Source organism: Cebus imitator, unplaced genomic scaffold, assembly GCF_001604975.1.
Source record: "Cebus imitator isolate Cc_AM_T3 unplaced genomic scaffold, Cebus_imitator-1.0 Scaffold335, whole genome shotgun sequence".
NCBI classification, from domain to species: Eukaryota; Metazoa; Chordata; class Mammalia; order Primates; family Cebidae; genus Cebus; species Cebus imitator.
The window spans coordinates 307455-320246 of NW_016107650.1; the positions used below are offsets into that span (position 1 = coordinate 307455).

Sequence of the window (12792 nt, forward strand, 5' to 3'; positions counted from 1 at the left end):
GCTCATTGCAACCTCTGCCTCCCAAGATCAAGCAATTCCCCCTGCCTTCAGCCTCCCAAGTAGCTGAGATTACAGGCACCTGCCAACACACCAGGCTAATTTTTGTATTTTTTAGTAGATACAGGGTTTTGACATGTTGACCATGCTGGTCTTGAACTCCTGACCTCGGATGAGCCGCCTGTCTTGGCCTGCCAAAGTGCTGGGATTACAGGCATGAGTCACCGAGCCCGGCAAAGTCTTAGCATTCTTTGCAAAGAGTTCGTACCCATATCTCTAAAGGAGAGTAGTGAATTTCACCCCAAAATATGGCTTTCTGATATGATTATTTTGAATGAAAGACTCTTTTTTTTTTTTTTTTTTTGAGACAGATTTCCACTCTTGTTGCCCCAGCTGGAGTGCAATGGCGCAATCTTGGCTGACCACAACCTCTGCCTCCCAGGTTCAAGAGGTTCTCCTGCTTCAGCCTCCCAAGTAGCTGGGATCACGCTCAGCTCATTTTGGATTTTTACTAGAGATGGGGTTTCTCCATGTTGGTCAGGCTGACCTTGAACTCCCAACCTCATGATCCACCCACCTCAGCCTCCCAAAGTTCTGGTATTACAGACGTGAGCCACTGCACCCAGACCTAAACTTTTCTATTTTTTTTCTTTTTTTCTTTTTTTTTGAGACAGAGTCTTGCTCTGTCACCCAGGCTGCAGTGCAGTGATGTGCTCTTGGCTTACTGCAATCTCTGCCTCCCGGATTCAAGAGATTCTCTTGCCTCAGCCTCCCAAGTAGCTGAGATTACAAGTGCGTGCCACCATGCCCAGCTAATTTTTGTAATTTTAGTAGAGACAAGGTTTCACCATGTTGATCAGGCTGGTCTCAAACTCTCGACCTCGTGATCCACCCACCTTGACCTCCCAAAGTGCTGGGATTACAGGCAGGAGCCACCGAGCCGGGCGAATGAAAGACTCTTAGAGATCAACAGACACTAAAGAGACTTTTCCCTGTGTACATAAAGACAGGATGACCCCACCCTGAGAACAATTGTTTTCTCCTGCCCTGTTACCTCATTTTGCTTATAGGAAAGAAGACCAAGAATGTAACCATACCTGAACAGACCCTTTTATAACATAATCACTGTTTGGAAGCATCATTTAAATTCCAAGAACTATTTACAAATTTATTTCTGTTCCCTGATCCAATCAGTCTCTCCTGGTAATTATTTATTGCCTCTCAACAGAATTTCTCTTCTCCTGTTTCCCATAACCTATTTACCTATTTTGCCAGGATCAAACTCCCATTCTTTCTGTAACCTCAAGTTGGTATTTAAGCTTCTGAATCCCACTGGGATATTGATACTTTGCATGGGGAGAACCAGAGTGATTAAATTGTAAAGCCTTTTCTCTTATGAATCTGCCTTTTTGTGTGTTCACTTTTCAGCAAAACTTCCATAGGCAAAGTGTAAACCAAAAATAAAATTCTAAGCCCTCCCAGCCAGCTGAATAGACTTCCTCCTAAGCGAGGCCTCTTAAAATGTAACCTGAAAGACTGGTTCAGGCCATTAAGGGAAGTGAGGGTCCAACATGCCTCATTATTCCTCTCCAGCATTAACATCAACACAGATTTTAAGTCTGAGAAGAAACATTTTACAACCTATTCTCTCTGAAGACTGCTGGCTAAAACTTCATCCCACAGTACAGCTTTGGTCTTCACAACCTCTTATCACAATCTAGTGTTCCTTTCTATTAATCCCAAGTCTTTATACAAACTCAACCAACTGTCAACACTTTCAAGTAGTCTCGCCTTTCTGGACCAAACCGATGAATTTCTTAAACCTATTTCATTGACGTCCCATGCCTCCCTAAAATGTATAAAACCAATCTGCATCCCAATCGCCTTGAGCACTTGTCCTCAGGACCTCCTGAGGGCTGTGTCATGAGCCATGGCCACTCATATTTAGCTCAGAATAAATCTCCTCAAATGTTTTACAGAGTTCGACTCTTTCTGTCAACAAAGATAAAGTCTTCTTGCTCTATACATCTCTCGTGACACAGGTGGCTTCTTCACTTGAGCCTGCTCTGGCTGGAAGTGAGTGGGGGTTTTGAGAGGACAGTTTTCCCTGGATAGCCCCAGAGGCAGTTAGTAATGATACACCTAAAGGTAGCTAAAATGCATTGAACCTTTGTTTTGTGCCAGACCTCTGTCAACATTTGCTTTGTGCCAGGCTTATGCCAGTACTCCCCATTTGTTAATACAGTCCTCTAAATAAAAATTCTGGGGTTTAAAATTTAATAACTGAAAAACAGAAAATAAAGAAGAAATATATAATAACTGAAATAAAAATTTACTAAAGCTGGGTGTGGGGGCTCACACCTGTAATCCTGTTACCGGAAAGGGGTCCAGAACCAGACGCCAAGAGAAGATTCTTGGATCTCACACAAGAAAGAATTCAGGCGAGTCTGTAACATGAAAGCAAGTTTATTAAGAAAGTAAAGGAATCAAATAATGGCTACTCCATAGGAAGAGCAGCCTTGAGGGCTGCCCATTGCCCGTTTTTATGGTTATTTCTTAATTATTCATGACACCATTTTTTTAGACCATATGGAGTAACTTCCTGGCATTACCATGACATTCGTAAACTGTCATGGCGCTGGTGTGAGCGCAACAGGGACGATGACCAGACGTCACTCTCAGCACCATCTTGGTTTTGGTGGGTTTTAGCCAGCTGCTTTTTTTGATCATTATTATTTATTTTTTGAGACTGAGTCTCACTCTGTTGCCCAGGCTGGAGTGCAGTGGCTCGATCTCCGATCGCTGCAATCTCCGCCTTCCAAGTTCAAGTGATTCTCATGCCTTAGCCTCCCAGTAGTTGGGATTACAGGTGTGTGCCACCACACCCAGCTAATTTTTTGTATTTTTAGTAGATACCAAGTTTCACCATGTTGCCTAGGCTGATCTCCAACTCTGGGCTCAAGGGAGATGGGGTCTCACCATGGCTCCAGCCACCTCAGCCTCCCAGAGTGCTGGGATTATAGGCATGAGCCACTGTGCTTGGCCCACCCGGCTTCTTTACTGCAACCTGTTTTATCAGCAAAGTCTTTATGGCCTGTATCTCGTGCTGACTGCCTGTCTCATCCTATGACTTACAGTACCTACCTTGCTGGGAATACAGCACAGCAGGACTGAGTCTTATTTCACCCAGCTCCTATTCAAGATGGAGTCTTTCTGGTTCAAATGCCTCTGACATGCCCAACACTTTGGGAGGAAGACACAGGAGGATTGCTTGAGCCTAGGAGCTCAAGACCAGCTAGGGCAACACAGTGAGACCCCCATCTCATAAAATAATAATAATAATACAAAAAAATTAGCCAGGCATGGTGGTGTGTGCCTGTAGTCCCTGCTACTCAGAAGGCTGAGGTGGGAAGATGGCTTCCGCCCAGGAATTCAAGGTTGCAAGGAGACAGGATTGTCAGTCATTTGAACCAGGGCGACTCTATCTTGAATAGGGGCTCGGTAAAATAAGGTTGAGACCTGCTACGCTGCATTCCCTGTAGGCATACTTAGTCATCGGATGAGATAGGAGGTCCTCCCAAGGTACACATCACAAAGACCTTGCTGATAAAACAGGTTGTGGTAAAGAAGTCAGCCAAAACCCAACAAAACCAACATGGCCACGAAAGTGACCTCTGGTCATCCTCACTGCTCATTATACGTTAATTATAATGTATTAACATGCTAAAAGACACTCCTATCAGCGTCGTGACAGTTACAAATACCATGGCAATATCCAGAATTTACCTTATATAGTCTAAAAAGGGGAAGAGCCCTCAGTTCTGCAAATTGTCCATCCCTTTTTTGGAAAGCTCATGAATAATCCATCCCTTGTTTAGCAGATAATCCAGAAATAACTATAAGTATCCTTATTCAAGCCGACCTCGCTGCTGCTCTGCTTGTAGAGTGCCATTCTTTTATTTCCTGACTTTCTTAATAAATCTACTTTCACTTTACTGTATGGACTTGCCCCAAATTCTCATGTGAGATCCAAGAAGCCTGTCTTGGGGTCTGGGTCAAGACTTCTTTCTGCTAGCATCTTTCTGGTGACCACAAAGCGACAAGACTGAGCAGACCCTGAAGCCAAAGGAAATAGACTGCAGCACCGATTGGCTGACTTTGGGTAAGTTGTGGGTAGCCGGGTAAAGGATGGGATTGGGTTAGAGGTGCAGCTTAAGGGAGACAGGGTCTCTCCTAAGACAGAGAGGGTTTCAGGCCCCTCTTAATAAAAGGCAAGGACACTTGACCAAACTTGGGCTTAAGACCCAATTTAGGAAGCTAGAGTCCTTCTTAAGATTTAAGGGATTAGAGGCCCCTCTCAGCAAAGTCTCTCCTGGTTAAAAATGGATTTAGCATTATGGTATGTTAACTGCTATTCTCTTTAGATTAATCTGCCCTGTGCTCTTTGCTGACAGCTATGGGTGACAGGATTAGGCATGTACAGGATTATGGGGCATGGGGAATTCTTCTTCTCCCCAAAGGGGGAAGTTCTTTGAGAGCTGATGGGACTCCTGGAGAAGATCCCTGTACTATGACAAGTGGCCCCCTGAACTTTTGATTCAGTGCTGCTGCAATGGGTGGGTCTTTCTCTGACCTCCATGAACTCTTCACCTTCCTGACCTCACCACAGACAATGCTTTTCTCCCTTTCCTTTCTCTTTCTATCTTTTCTGTTACTTGGGACAGCCATCTTGCTCAGAGACCACATGTTGAAAGTCCTGGTCAGAGGTTGGATTAAAGATGAAAGGGCCCATCTGGGGGCAAGTGTGAGCCTTGGCAGGTCGATATTGGGTGCTAAGTGGAGTGGCTAATGTCTGTTTTGTCACATGTGTACTGCTCTGGCCAAAATGGAAAATATTAATTTGGTTACCTCATGCAGCCATTGGGCAGCATCTTACAAAAATAAGAGGCATTTATTTGCCTGTGCTTCCATGAAACAGAAAAAGATGGTTTTCCTTTATGTTGTAGCTTGGCCCCCGGAGCTCTGCAGCGAGCAGGGCTTAGGGCTGCTCAGGGAAAGAGAACCCAGAAACCCGGAATGCCAGCAAACGGGTAAAGCTTTCTTACCAGTCAGGCCTCTGGCCTATCTTTGTGAAAACGGAACGAATGGTTAAAATCACTGTTTATCACCTGTGTAAAGTTTTGATTAATGGGAAGAAGGATTTGTGGGGCTAGTGTTAAACTATAGTGAATCTGGTATACTTTGTGCTATCAAGTTGTCTTTCTGTATTATTCTATCATAAAGAGGAATACCTTAGGATAGAAAACAGGCTTAGGACTGCATAAGCCTGCTGTTCAAGCCAGCCCAGTAAACTAGTCAGCTGCAAAGTTTGCTACAGGCCCCTGAAAAATTTAAAAACTGGATGAAGTTTCCTTCTCATCCTGTTTTATGTCCTTTGGAGCCTGACCTTGTAACTACATGGCAGTACCTTCTCTTGGTCTCTGCCATCCAAGGAACTGGAATTTTGGGGTTTATGTCATAGTTACCTCTAAAAATTATCTCAAGCCGTTCCAAGCTCAGAATTGACTGCTCTGGACTCTTTCCGGAAAGAGCAATGGAAACTGCCCAGTGCTATAACTCAGCAGCTAAGAATTTGCCATTTTACAATAGCAGCCCAGGTTCAGTCCTGGCTTAGGGAATGAGTACTTTCTGGTTGATATCCTTGTGACCTTTGCCATTTGTTGATTCTCTTCCCTTCCCCTCCACAAACTGTATTTGAGGTTTCCTCTCTCTGAGCACCTGGGAGATACCTTTAAGCCAGAAATAATGGCCATTAGGTAATAAGGGAGGGGAGGATAGGGAGAGGTTGGTTAAAATTACAGCTAGGTTGGAGAAATGAGTTCTGATGATGTGCACCATTGTAGAGTGCATACGGTTAATTCTAATTTATTGTATATTTTCAAAGAGCTAGAAGAAAATTTTAAATGGTCACAACAAAAGAAATGATAAATGTTTAAGGTGATGGATATGCTAATTACTCGGATTTGATTATTATACATTGTGTACATATATCAAAATATCACTCTTTATCCCATAAATATGTACAATTATTACATGTCAACTAAAAATAAAAGAAAAAAGGGCAATTTCCAGCATGAGTGGTGAAAGCTCGGAGGGCGAGCGAGAGTGGCCAGGCAGCAGGCTGCCAGCAGGCGGGCGGACAGCACGAGGGGGAGGGAACGAGCTAGCAGTGAGTGAGCCTGCAAGGGCAGCCAGCTCCCGGGTCAGCTGAGATTCCTCAGGTCCCCCTCACCACCTCCCCAGAGTCCGCAGCGCCTCTGGTGTCCACAAAATTGGACACGGCCTGGCCCGGCCATGGCCTCATTGCTGAAGGTGGATCAGGAAGTGAAGCTCAAGGTTGATTCTTTCAGGGAGTGGATCACAAGAGAGGCAGACTTGGTGGCAAAGTTTTTCACAAAGAAGTTTTTAGAACTTAATAGTTTTCTGAAGGAACCAATCTTAAACATCCATAACCTAACTCAGATCCACTCTGACATGAATCTCCCAGTCCCTGACCCCATTCTTCTCACCAAGAGCGATGATGGACTGGATGGTCCCACTTATAAAAAGTGAAGGTTGGATGAGTGTGAAGAAGCTTTCCAAGGAACCAAGGCGTTTGTCATGCCCAATGGAATGCTGAAAAGCAACCAGCAGCTGGTGCACATTATTGAGAAAGTGAAACCTGAGATCCACTGTTGATTGAGAAATGTAACACTGTCAAAATGTGGGTACAGCTCCTGATTCCCAGGATAGAAGATGGAAACAACTTTGGGGTATCGATTCAAGAGGAAACAGTTACAGAACTAAGAACTGTTGAGAGCGAAGCTGCATCTTATCTGGACCGGATTTCTAGATATTATATTACAGAGCCAAATTGGTTTCTAAAATAGCTAAATATCCTCACGTGCAGGACTATCACCACACCATGACAGAGATTGATGAGAAAGAATATATCGGCCTTTGGCTCATCATATCAGAGCTGAGGAATCAATATGTCACTGTACATGACACGATCCTGAAAAATATTGAGAAGATCAACGGTCCCTGAGGCCAGGGGACTGTGAATCTGGCTCAAGACCAACATTGCCTTGGTTTGTAACATGACCATCGTGATGGGGAAACTGGCTGGAAATAGTAATCACACCTCTCTGTTTTTAGTTGGAGTCTAATGAAATTCTCATCTAGTTCTGTGATGTGCTTATCTCTTTTTTCTGGCCTCAGGAACTCTTCTATTTTCTTCCCTGATACCCCACACCCAACCTGTCCTAATTTCTGGAGAACTCCAGGTTTGTGTGTGCAGGATGTTGGCACAAAAATACTTGTGTTTCCACTCTCCTGTTCCTTCCTGTGTCTCGGGCTTTATGTTTTCTTCCTTTTGATGATTAGTTGGTTAAAAGCTGAGGGAACTGGAAGGAAAGTGCCAGGTGTTTTTTAGGAACTGGGGTGGTGGAGGGGAACAACTTCTCTTCTTCACATGAAGTTACTGTCTCTTTCCTCTGCGGGGCATTGCATCCTCCCACAGTTGCCCTGGTGGTGACTTAGGGTTTCACATCTGTGTACATCCCATCTTGAATCTTGATCATGACAAGAAACGCCTTAGGCCTTCAGTCAATTCCCAAGCTCCTTCAGGTGTTTTTATAATGGGAGTTTTCACATGCACATATATGTATGCATGTATACACCCATACAGACATGCACACACACCTTCCTACTCCATTACCTAATATACCCTCCCTTTCCACGATCCCTGTCACATACCTTTCAGGAGATGATGGTTGTCTTAGTTGTCATCTACCCAGACAAATGTCTTGGGCTCGTCCTCCCTCCTTATGCTGTAGCATCTTGGTACCTAAGGTGAGTTGATGGAGAACAGTGAGATGAGAAGCAGAGGACTCGGGGAAGGCCTGTCCCTCTCTGACTCAGCCCTTTTTGGCATTATTGCAAAAGCTGGTCCTCTTGACTCCTGGCTGTCAGTTGCGGTGGAGGTGTCTGCAAGTGTGAGGTCCAGATGCTGCTGCTCATGTTGGGCTTTCCTTTTGGGAACTATTTCTCTTATTTATAGTGTCAGGCCTCCAGGGAAAGCAAACTGGTGTGTATGTGTGTGTGCACGCACACACATGCATATACATGTTTGTGTATGTGGAAGTGCGTTAGGCAAGTGAAAACTATAGAAAAGTTGCCTCCTGTCTCTTGAATTTTCCAGAGATATCACTTAACTGTTAATAGCTTTTGTGTTAATCCCCATCAGCCCCCAGCTCTTTTATTCCACCACTGCTGGAGAGTTGGTATCTGCACTCAGCCTGCCAGTGACTCTCAGTATCTGTTTCTGACTTTTATTCTTCCTGTCTCTGTCTTCCAACCCCCAATAATATTTCCACCTGGCTTTTTACTCCCAATATTCTGTCGAGGAGGAGTCAGGATGCTGTCTTCCCACGAATAGTACTCAGTAACAAACCAATTGCATTTTAGTTGGGCAGTGCCCTCACCCACCCTCCAGATCCCTTCCAGCTGAAACCCTTCCTTCCCTCTTCCCACCATGTGTTTCTCATTTCCCTTTTTGCCTGTTGGATTGTTCCACTGCCCCTCACCCTACCACCCTTGGATAGTAACATAAAATTCTTTTACCAGGTCAAGACATTATTAAAAATACAGGTACTTTGACCTCTTAAAAAAAAAAAAAAAGAAAGAAAGAAAAAAGAGAATATGATCTATCATGATGAATTTATCATGTGTACTTGAGCAAAATGTGCGTGCAGATATTGGCTATAATGTTCTATAAATCAATTAGCTCAAGATAATAGATAAGATTGTTCAAATCTCCTGTATCTTTACTGATATTTTGTCTAGTTATTACATCATTATCAAAAAAAGTGTTAAACTTTCCAAATTTTTTTTCCATTTTCACTTTATGTATTTTAAAACTGTTATGATATTTTGTTATGTATTTTGAAACTCTGTTGTTAGAATCATACATTTGTGATTGGCTGTTTTCCTGATGAGTTAACCCTTTGTTGTTGTTGTTGTTGTTGTTGTTCTTATTTTTTGAGACAAAGTCTCACTCTGTTGCCTAGGCTGGATTTCAGTGGTGCAATCTTGGCTCACTGCAACTTCCGCCTCGTAGGTTCAAGTGATTCTCTTGCCTCAGGTTCAAGTGATTCTCTTGCCTCAGCCTCCGGAGTAGCTGGGATTATAGGCATGTGCCACCATGCCTGGCTAATTTTTGTTTTTTTAGTAGAGACAGGGTTTCACCATGTTGGCTAGGCTGGGAACTGACCGTTTTAACAATACAAAATATCACTCTGTCTCTGGTAACACTGTCTTAAACTCTAATTTAGCTGTTATTATTATAGCCATTCCAGTCTTTTTATACTTTCTGTTTGCATAGTATATATTAATATGTTTATTTTCAAGTTATCAGTGTTTTTACATTTAAGATGTGTTGCTTCTAGCTAACATATGTTCAGTTCTTGTACTTTTAAATTGATTCTAACAATCTTTGCCTTTCAATTGAAATATTTTCACCATTAACATCTAACATTAATATTTATTTTTCTTTCCATAGTACACTGGCTAGCATCTCCCATACAATATTGAACATAAAGTGTGATAATTGACATCCTTATTTCATTCCTACTCTGGGTGGAAAGAGCAGGGGTGGAGAAAGCTTTCAACAATTTGCCATAATTATAATGCTTTCTGTTACACTGTTTTCTTCTGCATTAAAAAATGTCATTATATTTTGCATGGATTATTAGAAGAAAATATTTTCCAAATTTTCTGGAAAATGCCATAACCATGTCTCTCAATTTTGTTTCCATCTTTCTTCCACGTTTTACATAACCTACATAAGGGGCACATTACTTCAAGTATATTTTATATGGCTTCTCAGTGCCTTCTCTGTCTGCTAACAAGTTTACCAATAGATGGCACTCCTGTATTTCTGGTGGCTATGTTCATATAGTTTTGCCCTTAAGACAGCATAATTACTTCTTTCACCAGTGTTAAAGCACGTAAAGTTAATATGGTTCTTATGGATGATTTTAAATGATTCAAGCTAATAATCCTAATTTTACCTAAACATTCCATCATTTTAAAATTATTCGTTTTTGACACAATAAACATTTATTGATGTTAGGTTGGATATTAGGCTTTTCTATGACAGACATAGGCTGGACCCTCACCATGTTTCTATTGACGGAAAAAAAATTATTTTCTATATAAGTTTCCAGAAAGCCAAGATGTGTTTTAAAAACAAAACAAAACATTACATTCCAAATGCTACAATAAGTTAAGAAAAAGTGTTGAGGCTGAGAGAAGAATAAAGCAGCAAGCAACTCCGGGAACAACCACTTTTGCAGGTGGTAACTACTAAGCCATGTATTGGAGAAGGAAAAGTTCACCAGGAGAAGGAGGGGATCCAGGAATTCCAGAAAAGGCTGTTTGCAAAAATATCAAAGGTAATAAAAAAATATTCCGTATTATGTAAATGTGAAGTTTCAGGACCATGAGCTTGGACAGCATGAAGTACCAGAGGTGGGTTGGTTTCAAATAAATCTGGGAATGAAACAATGAAACATCTGGCAGAACTCACATCTCTTTCCTCCCTTCTCCCTTGCACATTCCCTTTATGGAGTAATTGCAGGGATGGGACAAATCCAAAATCACCATTGAGCCTAGGGAGTGCTAGGGTAAGGTGGAGAATGAACCTGCTTGGTTTGCTCGTTTTAAACTAGATTCTTCTAGGAGAGCCCTTCCCCATCAAGTCTGCTCTCCTTGAAGGGGCCCAGACAGCATAAGCTCACCTCTGAAAGACTCCTTACTTGCTGGCTGAATCTGACTCTACCCAGACATGGCCTAAAACTCTTCCCTAGCTCTATAGCCAAACTCAATTTTAGATAGGCCTCATACCAACCTCCCTTCCTCTAAGTCTGCCACCCTAGGCAATTCTCAACATCCTCCACATACTTTAGGGCCACAGACATGCTACCAAGTCCCCAGACCTACAGCTGACGGAGCAGTGCTGTAATGATGCGACCCCTGGCCTTTGAACCAGACCGTTCTCTGCGGCTCCTATGCATCTCCAACCTGTTGTGAGCTCTGCCACCAAGACATCTTTGGCACTTTGTTGTGAAGTTTTACAACTCAACTAATCTGCAATGCACCTAACCTGAACCCGTACCCTTTAAAAACTCGTCATCATAGGCCGGGTGTGGTGGCTCACACCTGTAATCCAAGCACTTTGGAGGCCAAGGCAGGTGGATCACCTGAGGTCAGGAGTTCAAGCTCAAGACTCAAGACCAAACCTCATCATCATGAAAGGTTAAGAAAGGCTAGGAAACTGTTGCAGGTTAATAGATACTAGAGAGATAACAACCAAATCCAATTTGTGATCCTGGATTGAGGGGGAAAAAGTGTTGTGAGAGATATGATTGGGACAGCTGGTGAAATCTGAATTTGAATTTAAAGATAAAGTATTGAGTAATATAGGAAGATGATATCTGCAACTTTGAAATGTTTCAGCAAGTATATAAAGAGATGTAAAGACATATAAATAGATAGGTAGGTAGAGAAAAAGCGAATGTGGCATAATATTAACAATCTAGATAGCAAGTGTATGAATGTTCTTTGTACTGTTTTTTTGATTTTTCTAAATGTTTGAAGTTATTTTAAAATAAGAAGGTTTTGTTTTGTTTTGCTTTTAGAGACAGCGTCTTACTCTGTCGCCCACGCTGGAGGTGCTGTGGCTCAATCATTGCTCACTGCAGCCTCAACTTCCCGGGCTCAAGCGATTGCCCTGCCTTACGGATAAGGCAAGTACCACAGGGTAGGGTTAGGATTAGGGGTCATGATCTCTGGAGTCTTGTTTAGGCACTGTGCTGTTTAAAACTACCCTTGTGAGGCAGAGGCTGCAGTGAGCCAAGATCGTGCCACTCCACTCCAGCATGAGTGACAGAGTGAGACGTCGTCTCAACAAAACAAAACAAAAAAACCACCTACGCTTGTGATTTCAATGTTCATTCAAAATTGAGAACCACTAGGTAAGGCCAAGTTTTATAATTAAAAAGCAGTCTCCATTTGTCGTGCTGGGGGAGCTTTTTGATAAGTGAAGTTTTATTGCTATCCACATACCTAAGCCTCACTCCTGAGAATACTGTTGTGTATGTTGCTAAAATTCCCCAAGTGATTCTGAGGTTCCTTCCTGGATAAAAACCGCTGACCTTGGAATGTGCCCGCTGCCAATCTTCTGTGTGAACCTTGGAAACTGGGAAGCTGACTGTTGAAAATATTGGGCTTGAGATCCTGAAACAAATCTTGTATTTCATTAAGATGAACATTTGGTACAGTGCAGCAAATCAAGGGATTTTGGAGGCTGAGTTCTTTTAGAGCTTTTGCATTGGAATAGGTTCAGGAAGCAATACGTTAAAACTACAACCTCAGCTAAAGGATCAAAAGATCCTATCCACGTGAGCTGGGTAGGATGAGGTCTAAGCATAGGCGAGGCGGCTCACACCAGCACTTTGGGAATCTGAGGGGGGTGGATCACTTGAGGTCAAGAGTTCAAAACCATCCTGGCCAAAAAGAAAACATTAGCCAGGCGAGGCGGTGGGCGCCTGTAGTCCCAGCTACTGGGGAGGCTGAGGCAGGAGAATCACTTGAACCCAGAAAGGTAAAGGTTGCAGTAAGCCAAGATCGCACCATTGCACTCCAGCCTGGATGACAGAGCAAGACTCTGTTTCAAATTAAAAAAAAAAAAAA

General features: G+C 42.7%; 1 pseudogene across 1 annotated transcript; it reads left to right on the forward strand.

The window, feature by feature from the left end:
• Positions 1–6325: 6325 nt before the first annotated feature.
• Positions 6326–8703, forward strand: LOC108287032 (annotated as a pseudogene). Its single transcript, XR_005196443.1, has one exon. The product of XR_005196443.1 is annotated as a proteasome activator complex subunit 3-like (transcript).
• The last annotated feature ends 4089 nt before the right edge of the window (positions 8704–12792 follow it).